Source organism: Mustela nivalis (assembly GCF_964662115.1).
Source record: "Mustela nivalis genome assembly, contig: HAP1_SCAFFOLD_691, whole genome shotgun sequence".
In the NCBI taxonomy this organism is placed as follows: domain Eukaryota; kingdom Metazoa; phylum Chordata; class Mammalia; order Carnivora; family Mustelidae; genus Mustela; species Mustela nivalis.
Window position 1 is genome coordinate 356,218 of NW_028135972.1, and position 25,577 is coordinate 381,794.

Sequence of the window (25,577 nt, forward strand, 5' to 3'; positions counted from 1 at the left end):
CTCCCTGGATCTGCCCATTCCTTAATCTTGAACTTCTCAGTTCTAGAACTGTGAGAAATAAATTCCTGTTCTTTATAAGCTATTCAGTCTATATCATGTCCGTTCTAGCAGCCTGCATGCAGAAGGACACTATGACCTAAAACGAGAGCAATAAATATAAAGTTTCAGTAAAGTCAGTTGGTACAATGTTTTTTTACTTAGAGAAGACATGCTGCTTCATGTTAAACCTTGATATTGTATATGTTTCTTGAAGGGCCACTTCTTACTCCTTTGTGTGTTTTCCACAAAGTCCAGGATGATGCCTTACATAAAGGTAATATTTTATAAATACTGTTGGAAATATATACTTCTCTAAAATCTTATTTTGCCTACAGATTACTTGGATCCACTTTGCCTTGTGTAGAATATTTGAAATATATTAAGAACAGAATGTCTCTCTAAATAACATTTAGAATCATCATTAGTTTATGACTCCTGACTCATTTGTTTATGCAGTGATACTTACTGCAAGAACACTGAAGTTTGTAATATAATTTTTGAATTAATCACCAAGCTAGTTTATTTTAACCTATGAAAAAATAATTTCTCATGTTGGTTTAATTCTGCTCTTATGTTATGGTCATGACATTTTCATTAAAATAAAGTAGAAAATAGAAGTAAATAATAAATGAGAAATAAAAAATAATAAATAAAAAAATAAAAGTAAAACTCTTGTGAAATGTTAAACTTTTCTTACTTATTTTGTTTTGCTTTTCCTCTACCATACTGGCAAAGCTGTATTTTGCAGATAGATACAATTTTCTAGTTGCTAGGTTTGTTACTTTTGCTAAAATTTTCAAAATATAAGAAGTTGAATAGTCATGGATTGTTTATTAAACTCCTTACCTACACATATAAAAATAAAACAATGATGGTGACCTGGGTATTTCTAAAATTGTATTCTGTTTTTCCATATTATGTTTTACAATGTAATTAATAAAGATTCTGCATATATTAACACCCATCCCTTCTATCTCATCTGTATGTCCATTACAGAGCATGTATGATTTCTATTCATTGCTATGTTGTGGTGAAGAGATTGTCTGAATTAGTCCTATAGTTATGCAGGTAGATCTTAAGCTATGGTGCTCCTGTTTATTTGCTTGTTCCTGATCAGTATGTCTGAAAGATGGTAACTATTGCATCAGGTATGACGATTAAAAAATATTATTGGTGCCTGATACACTGTGATGAAATAGGTAAGTCGATTCATAATTTGTTAATTAAATTAGAAAAAAATTCCTTTGGATTTGTCCAATTTTAAGAGTTTTTTTTTTTAACGAATTCCTTGGGATGTCTTTTGTGTAATATATATCACATGCCTCAACCTTTAAATTTGAATGTAGAAAAGAGTTATCAGAATGAGCCTAGAAAATATTGTTATGAAATATTTGTGTTCTGTTATATTATGTTAACTTAGGAAATAATGGTAGTTATTTTTATTAGCATTTCCTACTTTCCACATGCCCTTACAGATGAGATATCATGTTTTTCCTACTCTTTTTATCGTGGTTGTTATATTCTTCATGATCAATAACAATCAATGAAAATTCATAACATTAATTTTCTTTGGGAAAGTGATATTTTAGCAAGAATCCATGACCAAAAATTTTAGCTGTTGTTCTTCTAGGAGATGAGACTATCAATGTTCCCGAAATTTCAAGAAATAGAACTTATTAATTGTGTTGGTTGATGTTTATTGTCTCTGAACTTAGACGTGCATAATTCAATTTAAAATTATTTTGGGGGCGCCTGGGTGGCTCAGTGGGTTAAAGCCTCTGCCTTTGGCTCAGGTCATGATCCCAGGGTCCTGGGATTGAGCCCGGCATTGGGCTCTCTGCCTAGCAGGGAGCCTGCTTCCTATTCCCTCTCTCTCTGCCTGCATCTCTGCTTACTTGTGATCTCTATCTGTCAAATAAAATAAATAAAATCTTTAAAAAAATGGAGTGGACCTTAGGGGGGTGCTTATCTGAAATTGAGGTACATTATAAAAAAAATAAAAAATAAAATTTATTTTGAATTGAAAACAAGATCTTACTGAAGTTTAGGCATCCCACTTTATATCAGGCCTCCAGTACATTCTAATTTATTTATAGAAAATATCATAAACATGAATGTCACTTTTCCTATTGCATTTATACTGAAACTGCAATGACTCAAAGATGTCAGATCTGAAAAGCACTACCTTTCTATAATTTCTGTTTCCTAGAAGGAATGGATATACCATTTTAGCACAATTATCCAACAGTATTCAAAACCACCATGAATTTTAAAACATAGTTATTACACCCTAAAAATCAAGTATGAAAATGTATAAACAACCAAATCTCTATCTGTAAATGAAATACTCCCACACAGATGGGTTTTAAAACTTTCTAACTTAAGGAATTTGATAGCACAGACTCAGGGTAGTAGTTTCAGTGCCTACAGTATACTTTCAGGGAGAGAGTAATGTAGCCTCTGAGTCACTTTCTGCCTAGAGATGACCTAATAGTGGTTCTGGCATTGTTTGTTTGTTTTTGAAAATATGTTCCTGGGCGTCATTCAGAAAATGCAGAGTTTGGCAATCTATATAAATTAAGGATGATCTTTTTGAATGTTTGTCTTTCACTACTTCAAATTAACATAATTGGACAGAAATTCCACTAAATTAAGCATTGTTAGGAAACGTGTAAATTGGAGCTGCTCAAATTAGTTGCTCTTTGAACTATGTGCTGTTGGCTCAGGATTAGATAAGGAGTTTGAAGGAAAACCTAAATCATTGCTTCCTTTTTTGAGAGAGTCTTAGCATATTTTCTTAAAATTAGCTGAAATAAACAATGTGTTTAGTCGCAAAGTGATTTGCATTTTTGCACAAACTCCCTATCTCCTTGAGAATTATAACAAATATTTCATGAAAAATCATTGATCTTTACTTTGTTACACTGCTGTAAAGTACATTCAGAGTTGCCAGTTAAAAGTGTTAGTGTTGAGATGAAATGTCATGCATTTTTCTTCACTTCCATGCAAATGAACACAGTAATTTATTAAGACACAATGAAGAAAAAAAAATTGACAATGAGTTGCAGATTTGAAAAATCACTTGACATTCAATCCAAATTGTGAGTTTGATCGGTTACCGAACACATTATGATGCACCCCCGGTAATTTTACAGAGATTATTTTTTTCTTACCAATTCTTGATTATTCTGTCTTGCAATGCAGAGAAAGCTAACTAACTTAAAATAAACTTCTGTTAATTTTGATTGTTATAAACTTAAAATTGATTAATTTCCATATACAGAGTTAAAATGTTCACAATTTACATTAAATATATATTCTGTGTATACCTTGGAAAAATTATACTGAAAATTGAAATTAAAATGATGATGTATATAGCTGCAAGAAGCCGCCTGTCCCATTTCATCTTACTATATAAGTTGTGTCAGGTAATTTATAAAATCCCTAGTGCATAACAAGTCAATTTTTTTTGGAATGGGTAGTAATGTTTCTTCTTATTTCTAAATAAGAGTTGGTCTATGAGTGCATCTGCAACTGTATTTTTCCTAAGTGGCTTCATGGTCTTGAACTGCGAAAGCTCAGAACATTAAACATCAAAATAATATATTTTGACATAATTAGACATCAAGGAAATGCAATTAAAATGACACTGAGATATCACTACACACTTAACAGAATGGCTAAAATAAAATATAATGACAAGACCAAGAAAAAAAAATACCATTTGATGATACACAATGGCAAGTTGTACCATCACTTAACCATCTCAGACTAGTGTACTGTTAAATCTGTTTTTCTAAGCAAAGTTTTGGGTCACTTACCACTTTTCAAGGATATAAAGTGCTACCATTTTACTTAAAACTGTGAAATTTGGTCAGATTTAAATTTCAATTTATGTTAAAACATTCTGTAAACTGTGTTAAACCTTGACATTTGTTCCCTCTGTTCAGTGAATAACACTATATCATATTCTGAAAAATACGCTTATTTTCATTTTGAAAAATATCCCTTTTTCCTCTTATGGTAATTATTAATATGAATTAATAGTAGAATGTGATATGGTTCCATATGACCATAAATACTTTATTGTATATTATCAAATTTAATAATGAATATAATGTACTTCTTTGGACAATTTTTAAAGACCAGTCTACTCTTAAAACAAAAAAATGGAGACGCACTTCTTTAGTTCACACAAATTTCATTTTATTATATATAACCTCAGATAAATTTCAACAAATCATAATTTATTAAAATTATGTCTACTTAAAAATCTCATAGAAGAGTAAAACCATCAAAAATAAAAATACACACACACAACACACACACATCACCCATGTATTGGCAAATCGCAATTGCTGTAACAATACATTAGGCATTCCACAGTTAAGGGCTATCAAAATTTCCATCAGTGACAAAAAGATTTGTATCCAAATGGACTGATTTTCCAGAATCCAAGAAAAAGTCTCCTAGGGTTTATTTAAAGATAAATATTTGAACAAATACTTCTTAAATTTAGGAAATTCAGAACATACGATTAAAGAATATTTGCAGTGCAGACTATATTCAATCCTTCCTTCAAAATGTGCCTTTGAGTACATAATTCTGTTTTCTCTCTCTAAATTGAGCTGTCCTCCAAGGAAGTGTTCTAAAATGTGTGTCTCTGTGTGATAAATGTTCTAAGACCTAACATGCTTCATTGTATTTTTACTGAGCTCTCAAATTTAATCAATAATTTGGCTTGATGTATAATATCTAGTTTCAAATATCTTTGCCATCTCTACAAACACCCAGCTGTCTCCTTTATATGCTATTACTATTGAGAATTCTGCTGTCAGTATTATTCTTGTACATTTTAGGTGATCTGTTCTTCTCTTGGGCATCATTTGTGCTCTTCTCTGTTTTTGATATTCTTAAAACTCACCATAAAGTATATGAGTGGTTTTGTGTGTGTGTGGTTTTTGTTTTGTTTTGTTTCTGATTTCTCATGTTTGGCATCATTTTAAGTCTGGTATCTTTTTCTTTAATTCTCCAAAATTTATCTCAGTACTTATTTAAATATTTACTTTATTTTTTTTCTCTTCTGCTGCATTGGGCAGAAGTCATTAATTTGTTTGTTTGTTTGTTTTTCCCAACTCATTTATTCATTTTACAGCTATATTCATCTTAGTCTCCATTTATCGTATTCTTTATTTCAACAATTTTGACTTAATTTATATTCACAGTATAGTATCTTTTCTTTGTATATGTATATCATTATTTTTCATATACTTTTAAGATATTTTTAAAAATAATTTATTTATTTATTTGACAGTGAGAGATCACAAGTAGGCAGAGAGGCATGCTGAGCAGAAAGCCCGATGTGGGGCTTGATCCCAGGACCCTGAGATCATGACCTGAACCGAAGGCAGCGGCTTAACCCACTGAGCCACCCAGGCGCCCTTTTAAGCTATTTTTTAAAAGTACAGTCATTCTTTTTTTTTTTAAGATTTTCTTTCTTTATTTATTTGACAGAGAGAGATCACAAGTAGACGGAGGGCAGGCAGAGAGAGAGGGGGAAGGAGCTGACTCCCTGCTGAGCAGAGAGCCTGATTCTGGACTTGATCCCAGGACCCTGAGATCATGACCTGAGCTGAAGGCAGTGGCTTAATCCACTGCGCCACCTAGGCGCCCCTAAGCTATTTTTTAAATTTCTGTTCCAATAACACTTGGATTGCCATATAAAGTTAACCACATCATCTTTTTTAGGTTAGTGATTGTACTTTTTATGTGCATAGTTATTTTGGTCCATGAGTTCAGCTCCTCTTAGGATCATCAAATCTCTGTAAAGTCTGGGTATGCTAGGATTTTCTAAGCAACAATAAAATACATTGAAACCTGGTAGCTTAATTATGATAATGTGTTCTTTCACAATCATTCACAATAGTATTACATTCTGAGTAGCTTCCTTCTATTTGGCAGCTATAGTGTTTGGAAAAACTTGAATTGTGATATCACTGTGATAATGTGAATTAGTCAGGGTTTTTCAGAGAATCGGGAAGAGAAAAAAAGGAAGATATTCTCCAGGGCCAACTCTAGAAGTGACTATTAAAACATCTGTCCTAATTCAATTGAACAAAACTCAGAAATGCCATCTCCAGTGAAATACAAAGAAGATTATATATAGTTCTGGGCACACACAACTCATTTGAGCCAATGATGTACATCAATGAAAGACTGAAGGCCAATCACCACTCCATGGGAGAATTTAAAAACAAATTTACTAATGAGGCCAAGAATTCAGAATCACAAATACTTCAGAACTAATAATAACTGCCTTCACTTGATGTTATTCTATAAGATAAATCCTATGATCAAGTTTCAATTTTAAATTCTTACAATTTTAAATTCTTAAATCCTTATGAAGAAGCATCATTTGGAGGGAGCAGTTTTCATAATTTATCATCCATCAGCCTTTTTTTTAAGATTTTATTTATTTATTGGACACACACAGAAAGAGAGAGAGATCACAAGTAAGCAGAGAGGCAGGCAAGCAGGGAGGGAAGCAGGCTTCCTTTTGAGCAGAGCCCGATGTGGGGCTGCATCCCAGGACCCAGAGACCATGCCTCGAGATGAAGGCAGAGGCTTAACCTACCACCCACGTGATGAGAGAGCCACTCAGGTGCCCTCATCCATCAGTCTTAATTGATTGGAGGAAAATGTGTGGAGGAATAATGCCTTAGGGAGCTAACCTCTCTAAAGAATTTTCAAGTCTTTACCCCTTCAAGGTTTTTGTACAGTTCTGATAGCCTCTAAACATCCAGCTGATTTCTACAGTGACAGGCCTGTTAAAACCTGTCTTCAAACCAGGAATAGAGCTTGAAACATACCAGTCAAGAGCAACTTTGAGTCTTTTAAGGAATTTATCATCATTTCTTTGTTTTTGGTTAATATCTGAAATAGTTCCATATTACACTTGCATAATTTCTCCAGAGCTGACTTTGAAGGAGGCATTCAGTTCCAGCTAGTTCCATATTTTGGCAAGAACTATAATTCTATATAAAAAAAACATATCTTAGGGCGCCTAGGTGGCTCAGTGGGTTAAAATCTCTGCCTTCGGCTCAGGTCATGATTCCAGGTTCCTGGGATTGAGTCCCACAGTGGGCTCTCTTCTCAGCAGGGAGCCTGCTTCCATTCCTCTCTCTCTGGCTGCCTCTCTGCCTTCCTGTGATCTCTGTCAAGTAAATAAATAAAATTTTTTAAAAAACATATTTTATACCAGTTATTCATGTTTATTAACTAAGATATCACAATACAAATAATACAAACAGTTGCTCTTTATTAATACCTTCAACCAAGATCAAAAAATATGTCATATTTTCTCCAAAAATTTTATATCATCTGATAGGTCAGATATATATAAAATTACATTTAAAGTTTTAAAAATATCAGCAAATATTTTCATTTAAATGCAAATTTGAAAAAAATCTACTCTTCCAAACACGACTTTTTATCCTATTTTTTTTTGAATTTTGTCGACAACTGATAAAATGTTTAGCGAGACTATAAATGTTAGATCGAAAAAAATGATTAATACATGTAGGTTCAAATTATTATGTTCCATTAAAAATGATTTAGTCTTTGATGAACTTCTGTTTGGTAATATGTTGTATCCAGATATAGTAAATTAATGATTTATATAAAATTACAGGAAATGACCTTCCGTTCCATTATGAGTAGAGCTTTTAAATGCTCTTTGTCACAACCTGTCATCTTGTCATTATGTAGCATTATGTAGCATTTAAAAAATGTATACTCTTCACTTCGAAGTCTTTTAGAAATCTAACATATGACTTTCTATGGTTTGTGTCTCCATATTCCTTTATTGCCAGTTTGAACAAATCCACATGCTTTGATTCAAAGGTAATAAATACCTATTATTTGGAATAATGATGCTTATTTTTGTTCTCTCACCCTTCACAGGTGGTTTCATTTTAGCACACTTCAGAGTTATAATTTCATGCTTATTAAAAACATTTATTATGATCTACATAGATGAATGAAACTTTTATTGTATTAAATTATTTGTCAAAAAATTTGAAGGGTTATTTTAGAGCATTCAGAGAGGATCTAGGAGTGTGGTATTATGCAATTTTTAAGTAGGTATGAAATGGTTATTTATATGATTGTTTCTTTAAGGCTTATGTATATTGTCCATTATATGCTATAAAATATTTTGAAAGTAAATTTAAAGTATGTTTTTTTTTTCATCCAACAAGAACCCATAACTTTATTAATGATAGAAACAGTACAAATTTCAAACCAAGCTGCAGTTATTCTTTTGGAACACCAAAAAAAGGTCCTCGTTTTCAGATGGATACATTGTTAATTCCATAATAGCATTTACAATATCATTACTGTTGTTCTTCAGGGCTCGGACTGCCTTTGCTCTTGACACATTTGCTTGTGACATGACCAATTTTATGTCCTTAACCTCTACACCGGTTTCATCAACCTCTTCCTCTTCACTCTCCTCTTGTACAGTTGGAGTCTGTGTGTTTTCTTGAATGTTTGAGACAGCTTCACCTTGAACTTTGAATTTCTCAGCAGCTGCCAGTTGTGCTTGCTGAGATAAATCCTCAATCTTGGCTTCCCCAAAAACTATGTAGGTATCTGAAGCTGGGCTCTTGTAGACATCTGGTTTTGTGATGACAAAGAGAATATTCTTAGATTTCCTGATAGTGAATCTTGTAACTCCTGTAACCTGTCGAAGACCCAGTTTGGACATAGCCTTCCGTGCCTTCTTTTCACTCCGGCTCTGTTTTGCTTTACTGACTGGTTCTTCGTCAATTATAGCGGCTGCTGCCAGCTGGGCTTGTTGTGTGGTTGCCTGTGTGGAATCCTGTTCCTCAAGCTCTGGTACTGATTCATCACTGTCAGATTCTGTTCCAGAAACTGTCTCAGCCTGGGGCTGTGGCAACTCCTGCTCTGTAGCAGGGACGGTTTCTGTGGCTTCACCAGGCATTTTGTGCAGGGCTAAAGTATGTTTTACATAGTTTATTTTTTGGAAAAAATATTGAAATGACTTATGAAATTCAGTATACACTCAACATTAATTTATTTTGAAATTTACCAGTTGTCTACTGAATCTATTATATGGCAGATATTACTTCAGACTACACTGGTAAATGAAATACTTGGCTTTGTAGAACTTTTATTTTAATGGGTGAGACAATTAAAAGCTATAAACCTTAATAAAAATTGCATAGTGCATTCAAAAATGATGAGTACAATGGGGAAAAAGAAAAATTCGATCAGGGTGAGAAAAATCAAGGTTGCTAGGCAGGGGATGGGGAGCTAAAAGTTTCAATAGGAAGATCAGGGTAGTTACAATGAAGCTGACAATTGAACAAAGGTATGGAAAGGTGATGAATTTGCCCAGAACTATCAGCAATAAGGTCACTCCAGACAAAGGAATTGGCTATCTTGAAGGACATAAGTTTGGACCATGCCTGGCATATCTGAGGAATAGCAAGGAGGCCACTGTGAGTGACTGAAGAGTAGCAGGGAAAGAGGTCACCGAGGTTAAATGAGTGGCTAGATCATGTGAAAGCTTAGAAGTCATTGTAAAACTCTGGCTTTTATATTTGGAAACTTACTGTGTGATAGAATTTCTGCTAATAACTGAGAGTTCAAATGTCCATAAAATTTCAAGGGTTCTTATTCTAGTAAGACAGAATAAAGAAAAAGAGTTCATATTTTCACATGGTGTAACAAATGCTCGGAGATCCAAGTGTAGGAAGCTATGGGAGCACAGATGAAGGCACTAAAATCACACCAATATATTTGATGACTGTGACTATATATACATTTGTATTTTCTAGATTTTTTTATAGTCATGGAATCACACAGTATATACTATTTATTGCCAGGCTTTTCTTTTCTCAGCATCATTACTTTGAGAATCTCCAATTGTAAATAGTTTATTTTGATGTTGAATAGTAATCTCTTTAATGAATAGATCATAATTTGTCTTTGCTCTATTGATGGACATTGATGAACATTTCCACTGTTTTCAATTCTTAAAAATAAAGCTGCTATGAAATTTATATATACAAGTCCTTGTATGAACATAGGGTATGTTTCTCTTGGTTAAATGCCTAGAAGTAAAATGGCTATTTGTGTAACTGCAACATATTTTGCATTTAAAAAAATTTTCAAACTATTTTCCAAAGTGGTGATATCATGATATATGCCAACAACAGTTTAGATTTTTTGTTGCTTCCCAATCTAGCTCAGACGAAGTACAATTAGCCTTTATAATTTTAGCCATTCTAATAGATAGGTAAGCATGTCTCATTATGATTTTAATTTGTATTTCTTTAATGTCTAAATGTTGAGAAATTTGTCATGTGCTTATAAGCCATCCATATCCTTTTGGTGACATGTCTCTTCAATAATTTCCTTCACATGTAAAATTGGATACTCTGTTTGGTTATTAGTAAGGTTTTTTTATTTTTATTCATATTTTAATAATCAGAGTAGATGTCCATTATCAGATATAGAATTTGCAAATACCTTCTCCATCTTTACGGTTTCTCAATGGAGCTTTGATAGCTGTGTTTTTCAAGAAATATGCTCCTTCTTTCCTGGTACACGGAGGTATGACTAGAACATTATCAATGTTGACCTTTGCAAAGAAAATCATGGCTTAAGATATATGTAGTCTGTGGTTGTTGGTAGCGTTCTGTAATATCAAGCATATCTAGTTAGTTGATAATTTTGTTCAAGTCTTACATATCTTACCAATTTGATGACCATTTGTCTATATAATCTTAAAATAAGGGTGTTGAAATTTTTTTTCGTTTCTCTTCTAAGGTGGAAGTTATGATTTTTCTTCTTAGTATTTCCCTACATATCCCCAAATCTGTTATTAAGTATTAAAAGTCAAGAATTATTATACTCCCTGATGAATTCATCCTTTGACTCTTCTGTAATTTTGACGTGATCTTTATGTCTGATAATGAAATTTGCTTAAAATCACTTTTCATTATCTTGATATAACCACCAAAGTTATAGTGTGATTAGTGTTAATACAGCATATTTTTTCTTTTACTTTTTAAAGCACTTCTATATTTAATCTTGACAAAGAAACAAAACAGCTTTTTAACTCTGGAAGCATCATTCTAAATTATCTTTTTTTTTAAATGAAGCAGTAGCAATTTTTGTTAAGGGACCTAAACTGAAAGTAGGTTTAGAAATTTATTTATTCATTTATTTATTTAGTAAAAGATTTTATTTTGTTTATTGACAGCAAGAGAGAGATAGAGAGAGAGAGAGAGAGAGAAGAAGCACACAAGCAGGGGGAATCACGTGCAAAGGGAGAGGAAGAAGCAAGCTCCTTGGGGTGCAAGTAGTCCCATGCAGGGCTGGATCCCTGTACACTGGAATCATGACCTCAGGCAAGCATCTGCTTAAACAACTGAGTCATCCAGGCACCCATAGAAAATTAAAAAAAAAAGACCTTTTAAAAACATTTTGTTTCTTTCTTGTATTTGTTTTAATATTTTATTTATTTGACAGACAGAGAGACAGGAAGAGGAACTACAGCAGGGCAGAGGGAAAAGGAGAAGCAGGTTTCCCACTGAGCAGAGAGCCTGATGTGGGGCTCCATCCCAGGACCCTGGTATCATGACCTGAAAAGAAGGGACACTTAATGGAGGAAGCCACCCAGACACCTCTTTTCTTTGTTTTTAATATATGGCAACTGATGCTTCCCAGCCACGAGGAGCATATTACCCATTGATTAAATCTTTGATAACAACCTATTTTAAAAGGTGTGTAAATATATACTTACTCAGATTTATACACTTTGTGTTTTCTTCATAGTTTGGGGCTGGACCCCATGGTCACAACACTGCTTCCAGTCTTTGCCTTCCCATCTTTTGATACCAGGTATTTGGTCAGCAAAGCAAATTAGTATCAATATTAATAAGCCCTTGGCACCATATCTCTGGAGCAGGGGTTGCTCTTAGCCAAGGCCCAGACCAGTGGACCTTCCCTCGCTAGTGCTATAGCCCCAAGGAGTAGGTCCCTGCCACCAGAACTCAGTCTTACATGTTATGCTAAGCAGACAAAACCAAAACAGGAAAGCTCCGACAGCTTTCACTGGCATGCCTCATCTCCAACTCCCTCAACGTCCAGGCAGTACCAGATGACAGGGAGGGGTCTTGGTCCAACATATGGGAGGGAAGGAAGTAGCCACAAGCAAGTACCTGCCTCTCTGTTCCTTTCTTTCATGAGCAGGTTGTAAGGAGGAGGAAGAGGAAGGGGAAGAGAGGTGAACTTCAAGGGGTGAAGGCCTCAGGTAGGCAGCTGGCTCCTGCCAGTAGGAAAGGGACAAAGGAGAGGCAGTGAGTCTTTCAGGGAGGATGGGGGGTAAGGGTTACACCTTATGATGGAATCTGGACAGGAGTAATAGGGATACTAGACATTTGAGTCCACCATTGGCAAGCTGGGCTGGGTGTCAGGGCAGATAGGCCTCCCTGGGCAACGGCACATGAGAGAAGGTGGAATTCTTCTTCTCTGAGGAGCAGGTGGAGCTTTGGGTGTTGGGAAAGCATAGACAGTATTGTTCCAGGGCCAAGGACAGGTCCGGGTACTCCTGGTTGGAGGTCAAGGCCACAGTATGATCCAGGTCTTCTACCAGCAGCTTGAAGGTACCACATGCCAGCCACCCCTCATTATTGTGTATAACTCTCTGGTGCACTTATTGGCTTATCCATCAAATGACTCCTTCAGCAGCTTGAAAACCACCTCCACAGGCACTCCAGGATATGGGAGGCTTCCAGAGTGAAAATTTTGCACAGGATCACCCCAAAAGACCAGAAGTCACTCTGGTGGATGTAGATCTGGTCAAACATGGCCTTAGGGACCATCCACTTCACAGGCAGTCCACTGTTGGTTGTCTTTTTATAGTAACTGATGTGGTGATATCTCTGGCAAGGCTGAAGTCTGAGATCTTCATCATGTTGTCCTTTGTCACCAGCACTTCCCTGGTGGCCAGGTCTTGGTGTATGCACTTCTTGGAGGCAAGGTACTCCATGCCTCAGGCTACCTGGTAGGCACAGGATACCAGGACCTTGGAGGAGAGTTGCTCTGCTGCATTGAGGCTGATATTGTAACAGTACTCCAGGTCAGGAGGCCTCTGGGCCTGCAGGTACTCCTGTATGTTGTCTTTGGAGGCATATTCCATGAGAGTGTACGAAGGGCCGTCCTGTGTGCAGGACCCAGCAGGTGGATGGTGTCCTTGTGTGTCCAATCATCTTCATCATCTCCATTTCTGAGATTAGGTTTGACCGGTCTTTCTCTGTTGCATCTGACTTCAACATCTTCAAAAACACTTTAGTCAAATGGTTGGATTTGTCTTTGTCCAGCCCAATGGCCTCCTCCAACACCACCTGCCCAAAGTAGGCCTGTCAAGGGGTCTGCCTAAACTGACTACAACCAGCCTGCCTCCAGGCAGTTATGAACTCTAGATTATCCTCAAAAACATTAAACCACAAGCTAAAAATTCTCTTCACTAGGTCTCTGTCGCAGGTCTAATTTATTATCTTTCATCATTTATCTTTTTCCTAATTCTTATTTTCAGTATAGTTTATTTTGCTTCCAGGTGTTTCCCCTGGTTTCTGCATGCTGTTTCATAGGTAAGAATTATCCTTTCATAAAATTATTTCTTGAGCATTCATTACATCTCTCAGTTAAAATGGGTTCTTTTAAGGTATTGATTCATTTGAGTTTTCTCAAAATGGGAAGAATTTTCAAAATGGTGTTTTCCTCAAGGTTCAGAGTATGTCTTAGCCTCATCTTTACTCTTGTTGAAATTCACTTTTCAAATTCTTGTCCCTCTTTTTATCTTTTTAAATTAAAATGTTTTATTTTTACTATTTTTTTATTTGAGTATAGTTGATATTCAGTGTTACATTGGTTTCAGGTTTTCAATATCTCCATACATTATTCTATGATCACTACAAATATAGCCACCATCTGTCACCATATAACACTATTATAATATCATTGACTATATTCTCTACATTGTCCCATACCACTTTTTAAAATCTCAGATTTTTATGTTTTCTGTTATTCCAATTTTAGACCATCATTTTACTTGGTTACTTTAATAAAATATGCCTGATTACACACTCTTTGCTGAACACCATAGCATTTGATTTATTGTAGTCTTCTTCTTTTTTTAATTAACCTATAATGTATTATTAGCCCCAGGGGTACAGGTCTGTGAATCGCCAGTTTTATGCACTTCACAGCACTCACCACAGCACATACCCTCACCAATGTTTATAACCCCACCACCCACTCCCTACCACCCCCCCGGCAACTCTCAGTTTGTTTTGTGAGATTAAGAGTCTCTTATGGTTTATCTCCCTCCGATCCCATCTTGTTTCATTTACTCTTTTCCTGTCCCCCACCCCCCACATTGCACCTCCATTTCCTCATATCAGGGAGATCATATGATAGTGTCTTTCTCAGGTTGACTTATTTTGCTAAGCATAATAACCTCTAGTTCCATCCATGTCAACGCAAATGGCAATATTTTATTTCTTTTGATGGCTGCATAGCATTCCAATATATATATACCATTCATTTGTTGATGTTTGTTGATGGACATCTAGGTTCTTTCCATAGTTTGGCTATTGTGGATATTACTGTTATTAACTTTTGGTGCACGTGCCCCTTTGGATCATATAGCAGTCTTCTTTACCTCTATCAGAACCCCAGGAAGCTTTATTTATTTATTTACTCACATAAAAAGATGATCCAACACAACGTTTTTTGATGTTCAAATGTATTATAATGCCATACCGCTTAACACTATGCTTACTGCTCTCTTTCACTGTCTGACTAAATCCTCATCATCACTATGCCATTTAATGAGAAAGAACATTTGAACTCTGAGTTCTCTCCATATCAGGGATTGAAGACTCCACCCTTCTGTTTGTGCAGGTAAAATAAATGTTGATATCGTCTGTTCTGCACATACCCCATCCTGTTCACCAGAATATTCACCATCAAAATATATGCAAAATGAAAACCATCCCTCACCACTTCTATTACCACCCCGCATGCTAAAAACACCATCATATGTTCCTGAATTATTGACTTGATTGATAACCCCACTTCCACACATACTGCACTCCTTTCTCCCTGCAAATTTATTTTGGTACAGCAATTTAACCTAAAAATCAAGTCAGATGATTTTATTCTGCTGTTGAAAGTCTTTTGGTATCTTCCCCTTTCATATTAAATAAAAACTGAAGGTGTTTCAATGTACTAGAAGGTCATACATCAATACGTTCTTCCTCTCTCCACCACTATGAACTCCTCATTGGCCTCCTTGCTTTTCCTTAAAAGTAACAGACAAGCTGTTCACACAAAGTCTATATACTTACTTGCTCTGCCTAGAGCAATCTTTTCCTTTAATATCTGTATAACACTCTCCTTCACTTCCTGGGTCTTTGTGCAAATAACATCTCATAAATGAGATATAACCACCCAACACAAAATAAAATTAACTTTCATCCCAGAATTCTCCAATGGCTTTTACCTTTCTTGTATTTCTTTGTAACACTTATCACCATCAACCATCAATCATTATTCTATTACTGGTTTATTTTCTTATTGGAGACAGAGAGAGAGAGAATTGGGAGGGTGCGCAGAGGAAGAAGAAAACACCCCACTGCCTAGAAAGCCTGCTGGGGAGTTACATCTCAGGACCCTGTGATCATGACCCAAGCCAAAGGCAGTCACTCAATGGACTGAGCCACCGAGGTGCCCCTCTATTATTGGATTATTTCACTATTATATTTCAAAAGAATGTAAGCTCTTTGTGGTCTGGTATTTAATATGTTTTATTAATTGAAGTATTCTCAGAAAGGTAGCTGGCAGATTGTAAGCGTTCACTAAACTGTATTTTGTTGTTATTATTGGGCTCCTTTATGGGCTTTACCTCTTACGCTAGAAGTCTATCCTTCAGATGTAAGCCATAAGAATAGAGCCCTGCTGCCTGTTCAAATATGTAAAAAGCCTGTATTAAGTGGGTATTTTAAAAGCTAAATGAATGGCTTAATAGTTGTATATCGGGGGAAAGGGAACATATTTTCCACGGTTTAGAATAGAGTTCTTTTATAGAGTTCTTGTACAAGCCTACACTATTGAACGATAATGGGCAGTTGTACATTACAATTATACAAACACTTTGGTAATTTATATCCTTTTTTTGTAATTCATGACTGGATCATTTAATTCCTTAGGAACATTATAGCATTTCAACTTTTCATGTTCAGTAAACTTATTGGGGTTGCTACCTTTTTTATTCAAATGGAGAAATAGTCATGATTTAATCTAAATAAAGTGTTACTGATTGTGTAGTTTTCTAGGAATGGGTCGCACATGCTTGTTTTAAAGTTTTGTTAAATTCTCAAGTCTGTCACTGATAAAAGCCTTTTGTAGATTAGAACTTGATCAAAACGGAAAAGTTATGTAACACCAGTTGTTATACTATCTTTGTTTCCATCTTGCATTGTAATAACACCCATCTTAACTCTATTTAAGACAAATCATTGCCAGATGGATTTCTGGCATTGATTGCATGATATGAAATCTAGTATAACTAAAAATTTTTGGTTTTAGTAGCATATAAATCAATTTAGAAAAATATATGTATTTGAATATAAGATAAAGTTTTAAATTATTTGGCAATAGTAAACTAAACTTTTTTTTGTAAATTTTTATTTTCTCAAATTTCATTGAGCTCTTTTGCAATAAGAAACAAGCTACAAAAAATTAAGGTTTATTTACCCCAATTCAAAATTATTAGGAATATAATCATAGAGGTTGAAGTATTTAAAATATTGAACCCAAAATATTTTATTAGGTAAATTCATGAATGCTGAGCATTCACTGTTAAAATATACTAATACTATTGATAGACTGGTAGAAGCCTAAAATCAAATATTTATTAAATATTTATATCCATATCTTTTCATGGCTTGGTAATTCATTTCTCTAGCATTAAATAATATTCCATTGTTTGCATGTACTACACTTTATTTGTCCTTTCACCTATGGAAGGATATCTTGGTTGCTTCCAAGCTTTTGTCAGTTATAGACATATTTGTGGTATAGATTTCATCTTCTTTGGATGAATACCAAGAACTGCTACTGCTGAATCATCTGGCAAGAAAATGTTTAGTTTTGTAAGAAACTGCCAAGTTGTTTTCCATTCTTTATTCTCAATATACATGAAGAACATTCCTGTTGCTCCACATCCTCACCAACATTTCGTGTTCTGTTGTCAGTGCTCTGGATTCTGGGTATGTACTGGTGTCTCTTTTTTGTTTTAATTTGCATTTTCCTGATGACATATGATGTGAAGCATCTTTTTATATGCTTATTTGCCATCTGTAATATTTTCTTTTGTGAGGTATCTGCTAAGGTCTTTGGCTCATTTTTAATCAGGTTTTTCCCCCATTGTTGAGTTTTAAGGGGTCTTTGTGTATTTTTGATTAACAGTCCTTTGCCAGATGTGTATTTTGCAAATTTTTTCTCATAGTTTGTGCTTTGCCTTTTCATTCTCTTGGCATTGTGTTTAACAGAGTAGACATTTTTAAATTCAGTGCTTGTGCTTTTGTAGCTAAAGTTATTGCCAAAACCAAGGTCATTTAAATTTTCTTCTATATTACCTTCTACATGTTTCATGTTTAGGTTTATAATCCAATCTGAGTTAATTTTTGTGAAGAGTGTATGATATCTGCATGGATTTATTTTATTTTATTATTTTATTTTATATTATATTTTTACTCCAGAACCATTTGTTTAAAAGATTGTATTTTGCTCTCTTGTATTGCTTTTGCTTTTATATTAAATATAAAATATAATTGATAATATATATTCTGTTGCTTTAATCTAGTCTTTCTGTGGTATTACAATATCTTGCTTACAATTATCGTTATGGGAAACTTTTTTTTTAAGATTTTATTTATTTATTTGACAGAGAGAGAGATCACAAATAGGCAGAGAGACAGACAGAGAGAGAGATGAGGAGAAGCAGGCTCCCTGCTGAGCAGAGTGCCCAATGCGGGACTCGATCCCAGGCCCCTGGGATCATGACCTGAGCCGAAAGCAGAGGCTTAACCCACTGAGCCACCCAGGTGCCCCATCGTTATGGTAAACGTTGAAGTCAGTCCTCAGTCTTTGTTCTCCTTCAACACTATGTTGACTATTGTGAGTCTTTGCCTCTCCATATAAACTTTAAAATAAGTGTGTTAATATTAAAAAAAAGAACTTGCTGGAATGCATTAATTGTATAGATAAACTTGGAAACCAGTGACCTCTTGAGCTTAGCAGGAGATAGACCATGGACATCAGTTGTCACAGTGGTCCCTCTGGCAGAACCTATTGCAAATCCCTAGGCAAAAGGAGACCTCAAGGATCTGAGAGAATGTCTAAGAAGTACTTGATACATCCCTTGGGTATGGTTTATTGAAGTGTCCACCTGTCTGAAAGCTGGGGAATCTAGATAAGGGAGGGAAAATTAGTTATGATAAAACATATCAACAAACATCAATAAATTTTGTAAAACTAAATGTCATGGCTCATATACAATATGACCAACAGAGGGACCGTCAGAAGGAAAGCATCAGTTATGTTTATTGTGAAATTTTTTATTCAAAATAAAGCAATGTGAGGGGAAGACACAATGAGAAAATTACCATTTTTAAAATGGTTAAACTTCTTACAAAATGGAATAGGTTTTATGTTCTAAGTAGTATATTGAAAAGTAAAACATTGGGGCGCCTGGGGGCTCAGTGGTTTGGGCTGCTGCCTTCGGCTCAGGTCATGATCTCAGGGTCCTGGGATTGAGCCACGCATCAGGCTCTCTGCTCCGCAGGGAGCCTGCTTCCCTCTCTCTCTCTCTGCCTGCCTCTCTGCCTACTTGTGATCTCTGTCTGTCAAATAAATAAATAAAATCTTTAAAAAAGAAAAGAAATGTAAAACATTAAAAAATAAAATTTTAATTAAAAATTATGTAATTTTAAAAAAAGGTTAAAAATAGCAGAACCATTTTTCCTATAACTTGAAAATACATTGTATATATATCTATCAAAAATCACTTGTCATGGGGGCGCCTGGATGGCTCAGTGGGTTAAAGCCTCTGCCTTTGGCTCAGGTCATGATCCCAGGATCCTTGGATCGAGTCCCACATTGGGCTCTCAGCTCAGCAGGGAGCCTGCTTCCTCCTCTCTCTCTCTCTGCCTGACTCTGCCTACTTGTGATCTCTGTCAAATAAATAAATAAAATCTTTTATAAAAAATTTTTTAAAAATAACTTGTCATGTCTGGAATCAGGAGCATATGGAAAAAAATAATATCTGAGGACAATACTTCTGCCATGTTTTGTGCCTTGTTAATATTTTTAAACAGTCAGGCAACTTTTAGCTTTATTGAAATACCTGCTAAGATACCAGCAGTGCCTTTTGGAGCCCTATGACTATAAAGATTAATTGCAAATTTTCAAAATGTTTACTATGGTGTCACTATTTAGGGCCACCACCAAGTATGTTTCAGAAGTAAGCATAACTGTTACTCTTCCATAAGGCAAAAGGGCATATTTTCAGGAGCTCCATCTGCTGTACCAGGAAGTGAATCAAGTAATGATTTTTGTCTATAAAATAATTCACTTTTCCATCTAACATTCCTCATTCCACATTATAATAATAAAAACTAGGAGGAGACTAAAACAAACAAACAACTACAACTACAACTACAACAACCAGCTTTTCCTTCAGTGGAAAAGTAAATATAACCTTATGAGTAGCCTGAAATTTATTTTTAAATATTTTTAAGATAAACGTTTTTGTTAGAAAACCATATATTTTATATTACTAAGAAATAACAGGCAAAGTTTTATTAACTTCTAAAAAGTCTAGTTACTTCTATTTATCTATTAACTCATCTCTTTATGAAGTAGAACATGATCACACCTATTGTATCTACCCAAGTTTGTATGCTTTGGTTATTTTATGTTTGCTATTTCCTTGCTTAATTTTTACAATATTTGATACACAATAGTACCTTTAAGTCCATCTATGGTTTCACAGAATTTGTTTGAACTTTATAAAAATGCACCATACTTTTTGCACTGTCCTTGTTTTACTTCTCTATTAGCTTTCCAAGATTTATTCACTTTAGAGTGTGTATTTTATTTTTATACCTCCATAATGCTATGTTTACAAATTTGTATTTATCTGTACTTTTAAAAATATCTTAATTATATACCATTTCTCATCTCACGTAACACTCATGTTACTTCTACACTTATCAGATATTATGTAACTGAAAACCACAACTCAGCAACAATAGAACACCATTTTTCAAAATTAAATGGCTTACCAGAGTTCTTTAATTCTATCCTTTATTTGTATTAGATGACCCTTTATTCTGGTATTTGGCATTGTTCATATGGAGAAAAGCTTATAAGTTGATATTCCATAAATAGAAGGATTTATTATGATTGATTAATTATTTTCATTTAGAATGCATAGAATATGGTTGATTTAATATTTCTTACTTACTCTCTGCCTGGAACATAGTGCTATCTATGTAATAGCCACTAAAATATTAAGTTAATTACCTAGACTTTAAACTGCATATTAATAGGAATAACATACAGAACTCTTCTCAGATTGGGACCCCTGGGTGGATCAGTCAGTTAAACGCCTGAGCCTTTAGCTCAGGTCATGATCTTAGGGTCCTGGGACTCAGTTCTGCAACAGATTCCCTGCTTAGCCGGGAGTTTGCTTCTCCCTCCCCCTGCTGCTCCCCCTGCTTGTGCTCTCTCTCACTCTCTCTCTTACAAATAAATAAAATTTAAAAAATGAATTCTTCTCAGATAGCTAATATAGAATATCGTCTTTGTATTCATCAAAGGGAAAGTGCCATATAATAATGAAATTCAGACTACTTCAAATTCATTTTTTAACCAGTAAGAAAGTACTGGAAACAAGCCAAAAATGTCTTCAGTGAATTAAAGAAATAGATTGATTTTCAATATCTTAATGTTTCTAAAATATTTTGCAAGATTTTTATACTAGATATCAGTGTAAATATTCATTATACAAGGATATTCTAAAAATAAACCCGAGAAAACTACTTGACATATATGATGACAAAAACCAGTTTGACAAAAGTCAGTTTGGGTAAAACTTACAACACCTACCACCTGAAACTCTTGTTCTATAATTTAATTATTTTAATTTACAAAAATACAAAAATAATATATCAGAGTAAGTATATTGATAGCTTTGAAGGTATGCTCTGGTTGTGCACTGTTTACTATTTAAAGGGGAATCAAATATGTGATGCTTATGGTGTGACTATATTAAAATTCAACAAGTTCAGAAGCATACGAGGAATAGAATAAAGACAAAAGATGACCCTTACTTATCCTAAAGATAGACCATGGTATATATGTGCTAGTTGGGGAGAGAATCCAGTCAGTAGATGGTTGATGTGGTAGTGGGAAAACAAAGACACAACGTTTTGGTTGAAAGTTTAGCACTATATTTAACAAAGTGAAATTGTGTGTTAATAGCCTTGAATAAAATCCAAAAAATATTTTCAATTCATTGAAGATTATTTAGGAAAAACTTGAAAAATACAACTTGATAAGGATTCCAATAAAAGATTCATAAGCAATACAAGTTTCAGAATTTTTAGTATATTTTCCCTAAAGAGCCATTTGATTTCAATTACAAAGAATTCTATTTGCCTGCCACTTAAATAAGAGGAAATTATTTGGTTTTGTAATAAGTCAATAAAATAAATTAACATATCTTTAGAAAACAGATATGCACACTAATTTAAAAAGAATAGTGCTTAACCTGTTCAGCAAACATTTGGAAAATTCCTTGCCATCAGCTAGCTCTGGAGTTCTGCTAGGTGAGTAAGGCCATGTATGTTACTGCTCAGAGTACTGACGCAAAGCAATTGTCTCCTTCACATCCATTTTTTGCTGTTGATAAGTCATGCTATGTTGTTTAGAGATGCATAGATGGCCCTACATGAAGGCCTTTTTTTGCGTGTATATGGGTGACTGTGATTTAACTTTCAAATAAGAAGGCTCCTGATTTACAATGATTCAACTTATGATATATTTGGCAATGATGTGAAAGTGAAAGTGATTCAGTAGAAACTGTACTTTGAATTTTGAATTTGGTTCTTTATAAAAAGAGCCAGTGACATGTGGTATGGTGCCATATTGTGATGCTGGGCAGCGGCAGTGAGCCACATCTCCCAGTCAGCTAGAAGATTACAGGGGTGAACACCTGATATTCTTACAAGCATTCTATATATAACCATTCTTCTTTTTTTTAGTGTAATATTTAATAAATTGCATGTGATATATGATACTTTGTTATAAAATAGGCTTTGCTTAAGATGATTTTGCCCAAATGCAGGTAAATGAAAGTATTCTGAGTATGTTTAAATAAGCTTAAGGTAAGCTATGATATTTGATAGTTTAGGGGTATTAAATGCATTTTCAATTTTTTATGTGTTTCTCTGTACATAGCCCCCTTGTAAGCTGAGGAACATCTCTATATGAATAGTAGCCTTGGTATGGCTTACATATTATTGGCCAGAAACATCTAGAACAGTACGTGTGCCATATAATTGTCTACAACATCAAACAAGTTTCTTGAAACTTGTGCCAAAGGGGTTATGTCTTTAAGGATTCTTATTTCAGAAGGGTTCTCTCAAACGTAAGATTTTTCAGAAGTTAAGTGAAAATCTGACCAAACTAAACATTTTTCCATTTTCCCTAGTGAGCAAAGATAGCTAAAATCTATCTGCCATTTTCAACACTGTACTCAACGATTGTAATTCTAATTTAAGAACAGATTATTTATATCAAAACCACATGTTGGCCTAATCTTATACAATATTCATAAATCTCACTCAGAGCCTTGGACACTTTTATTTGTTGAGTCTATATGGTACTACGGACATTCATCTTTTTTGACCTCATAGCTTCGTGTATGTCTATACTTTTGAAAATACATGCATCATAGTTCCATTGTTAAATGTCTGGGTTATAAAATGTGCTATGCTATCAAAATGGTAATAAGAACATACAAATGACCTGATGTAATGAACTGGACCAGATTGCCAGATATCACATTTCATACCAGACAGATTCAGTGGTAAGTTGTAAAATGGCCAGCTATACTTCGACTGAATTATAACTCATTTAACTTCTTTCTTTGTGTACAGTATTATACATTAGTCAGTATTATAGTAAATAAGTACTTTGGACAGATGTAAATATGCTGTAATAAAAAATGTTTTTCTTCTTTCTTTTAGTCTTTTTTACTTGTAAGACTAGCCACAAATACCATGCCTCCCCCAAAATAATTTGCAATCCAAATTTATCTCTAAATGAATGTATTGCACAGAAAAAAATATATATATATACACTTACAGTAGACATGTTCAAAAATAGTTACACAACAGCAGGGCCCTATATGTAAGCAGTATAGTTGTTTTGTTTTGTTTTGTTTTGTTTTCTTTAAAAAAAAGAGGTTATGTGAAATATTGGAATTTTATTTCCAGGCCTAGTATTTCAAGACAGTTAACTATACTTACGGTGTCAACAGCCTCTTGTTGGCAGTATGATTTTATTGGCTCCATGGAATAACAGCAAGAATTTACTATTGCTTCTTTCTTTTATGACACACACAGAAAAAAAAATTGACACATTTGCTCAAGACCAACCAGAATCATTTTAACCTATCAAAATTGATGGGAGGCCTTTTCTGCCAAAGTCACTGCTGGGTTTTCACAATTCATTGCAGACAATCTGCTACTCCCATTAGGATAGAGGAGAGAAGAGTCATAATCAGGGAAGAAAGCTGGATTAATACTTGTAATTATCATTGAATTATTTAGCCTGCTATAGGATTAATATTAGTAGTGTCATTTGATAATTTTCTCTCATTTTATTAAACACAACTGTGAGTAATTACTCTACCTAATATTTCTCTGTATTGGCTGACTAGCTAGCAAACATTCATGAAAATATCCATTAGCCACACATATAAAATGCTGCATTATGATGCTGTTGAATCAGAACACACCACTACCTGATCCTGTAGCTCTTTGAGGATTTGCAAATCAATTAATTCTATGTTTATTGGATTCTTCCCATACAATTAGAAAATTTATAATAGAGTCCATGAACATTATTAGTTTTACCATTTTAAACCAGCAATCACACTTTGATTTTTACAACAAAAGCACAAATATAAACACACACATTTGGATCAGTTTTCTGTTAGTCTGTCTGGACTTCAAAATCCTATTCCTCAAGATAATGCACACCAAAGTTCTGGATTAAACAAGAAATTAGATGGCACCTGAACACTTGGTTTAATATTCTCAAAAGGACTATGCAACTTATTTCTTACATTATGACATTGTTTTACAAAGATCCACACTTTTATAAGGTTAGTATTTTTAATAATCAATAAAGTCAATTAATCATGATGAAAAATCAAACATAAACATTTCTACTTTTTGCTTTTGCCCCCTCCATTTAGAACTTATTTATAGCCTGATAATTCAAAGGTCCCTATGTTTATGAAAATCTGGACAGAAATAGCTCTAAGATCCCATTCAGAACTTGATATTAATCTAAGTCTTTTGGCTCCATTTATCCTGAGAGCAAAGAGTAGGACAAAGGATTTGAGTACTGTTGGTTTATCTGGGAGATTATCCAAGGTAGAAAAGAATGGGAAAGTGATACAGTGAAGAAGCAACTTTGTCAAAGAGGTACATTGTTGATATAATTGTTGTGGATAGAAAATGAAGGCTTGCTTTTACTGAAAGGTCCTGAGAAACTTCTTTAAGTTGTCCTCATGAAGACCTGAAAACTGACAATTTTACCTATGGTTCTTATTTCCACTTCACTGAGAGCTGTCCTCAGAGGACATTAACTCTCCTACACTTTTGGGTTGTGTTGGAGACATTCTAAAATGAGAGAGAGAACATGAGATGCTATCAGTGTTAAGTAACTGCAATTTCCCATGGAACTATCCACCACAGGTTTGGCTATAATCAGGTGTTGGGCCTTGATATCACAGGGATTTGAGGCAGTATCACTTTAGGTTAATCATTATATCTTAAATTTCCAAAAACTTCAACTGATGAAACTTTGATTATAAATCTATAAATATAACAATAAATCTACAGTATTCAAATTATTTTCATAGAAATACACAAACAAAGCATCAATTGATTAATATTTAAATGTTACAAAATACTGAACTGAAAGAATTTGGTCATAGAACAACGTGTAAGAAGTAGAACTTAGATTTAGGTTAGAACTCAGGATGCATTTGAGACTCAGTTAAGAAATTGAATGGAGAGGGGCGCCTGGGTGGCTCAGTTGGTTGGACGACTGCCTTCAGCTCAGGTCATGATCCT

At 34.4% G+C, this 25,577-nt stretch overlaps 1 long non-coding RNA gene and 1 pseudogene across 2 annotated transcripts; one reads left to right on the forward strand and one right to left on the reverse strand.

Annotated features, from left to right (window-relative positions):
• Positions 1–251: 251 nt before the first annotated feature.
• On the forward strand, positions 252–11,474 carry LOC309857414. Its single transcript, XR_014307699.1, has 3 exons — positions 252–313; positions 1,108–1,187; positions 11,343–11,474. It is a non-coding gene; the product is annotated as an uncharacterized lncRNA (long non-coding RNA).
• LOC309857413 (nascent polypeptide-associated complex subunit alpha pseudogene) lies at positions 8,375–9,047 on the reverse strand (annotated as a pseudogene). The gene has a single exon. The product of its transcript is annotated as a nascent polypeptide-associated complex subunit alpha pseudogene (transcript).
• Positions 11,475–25,577: the final 14,103 nt, after the last annotated feature.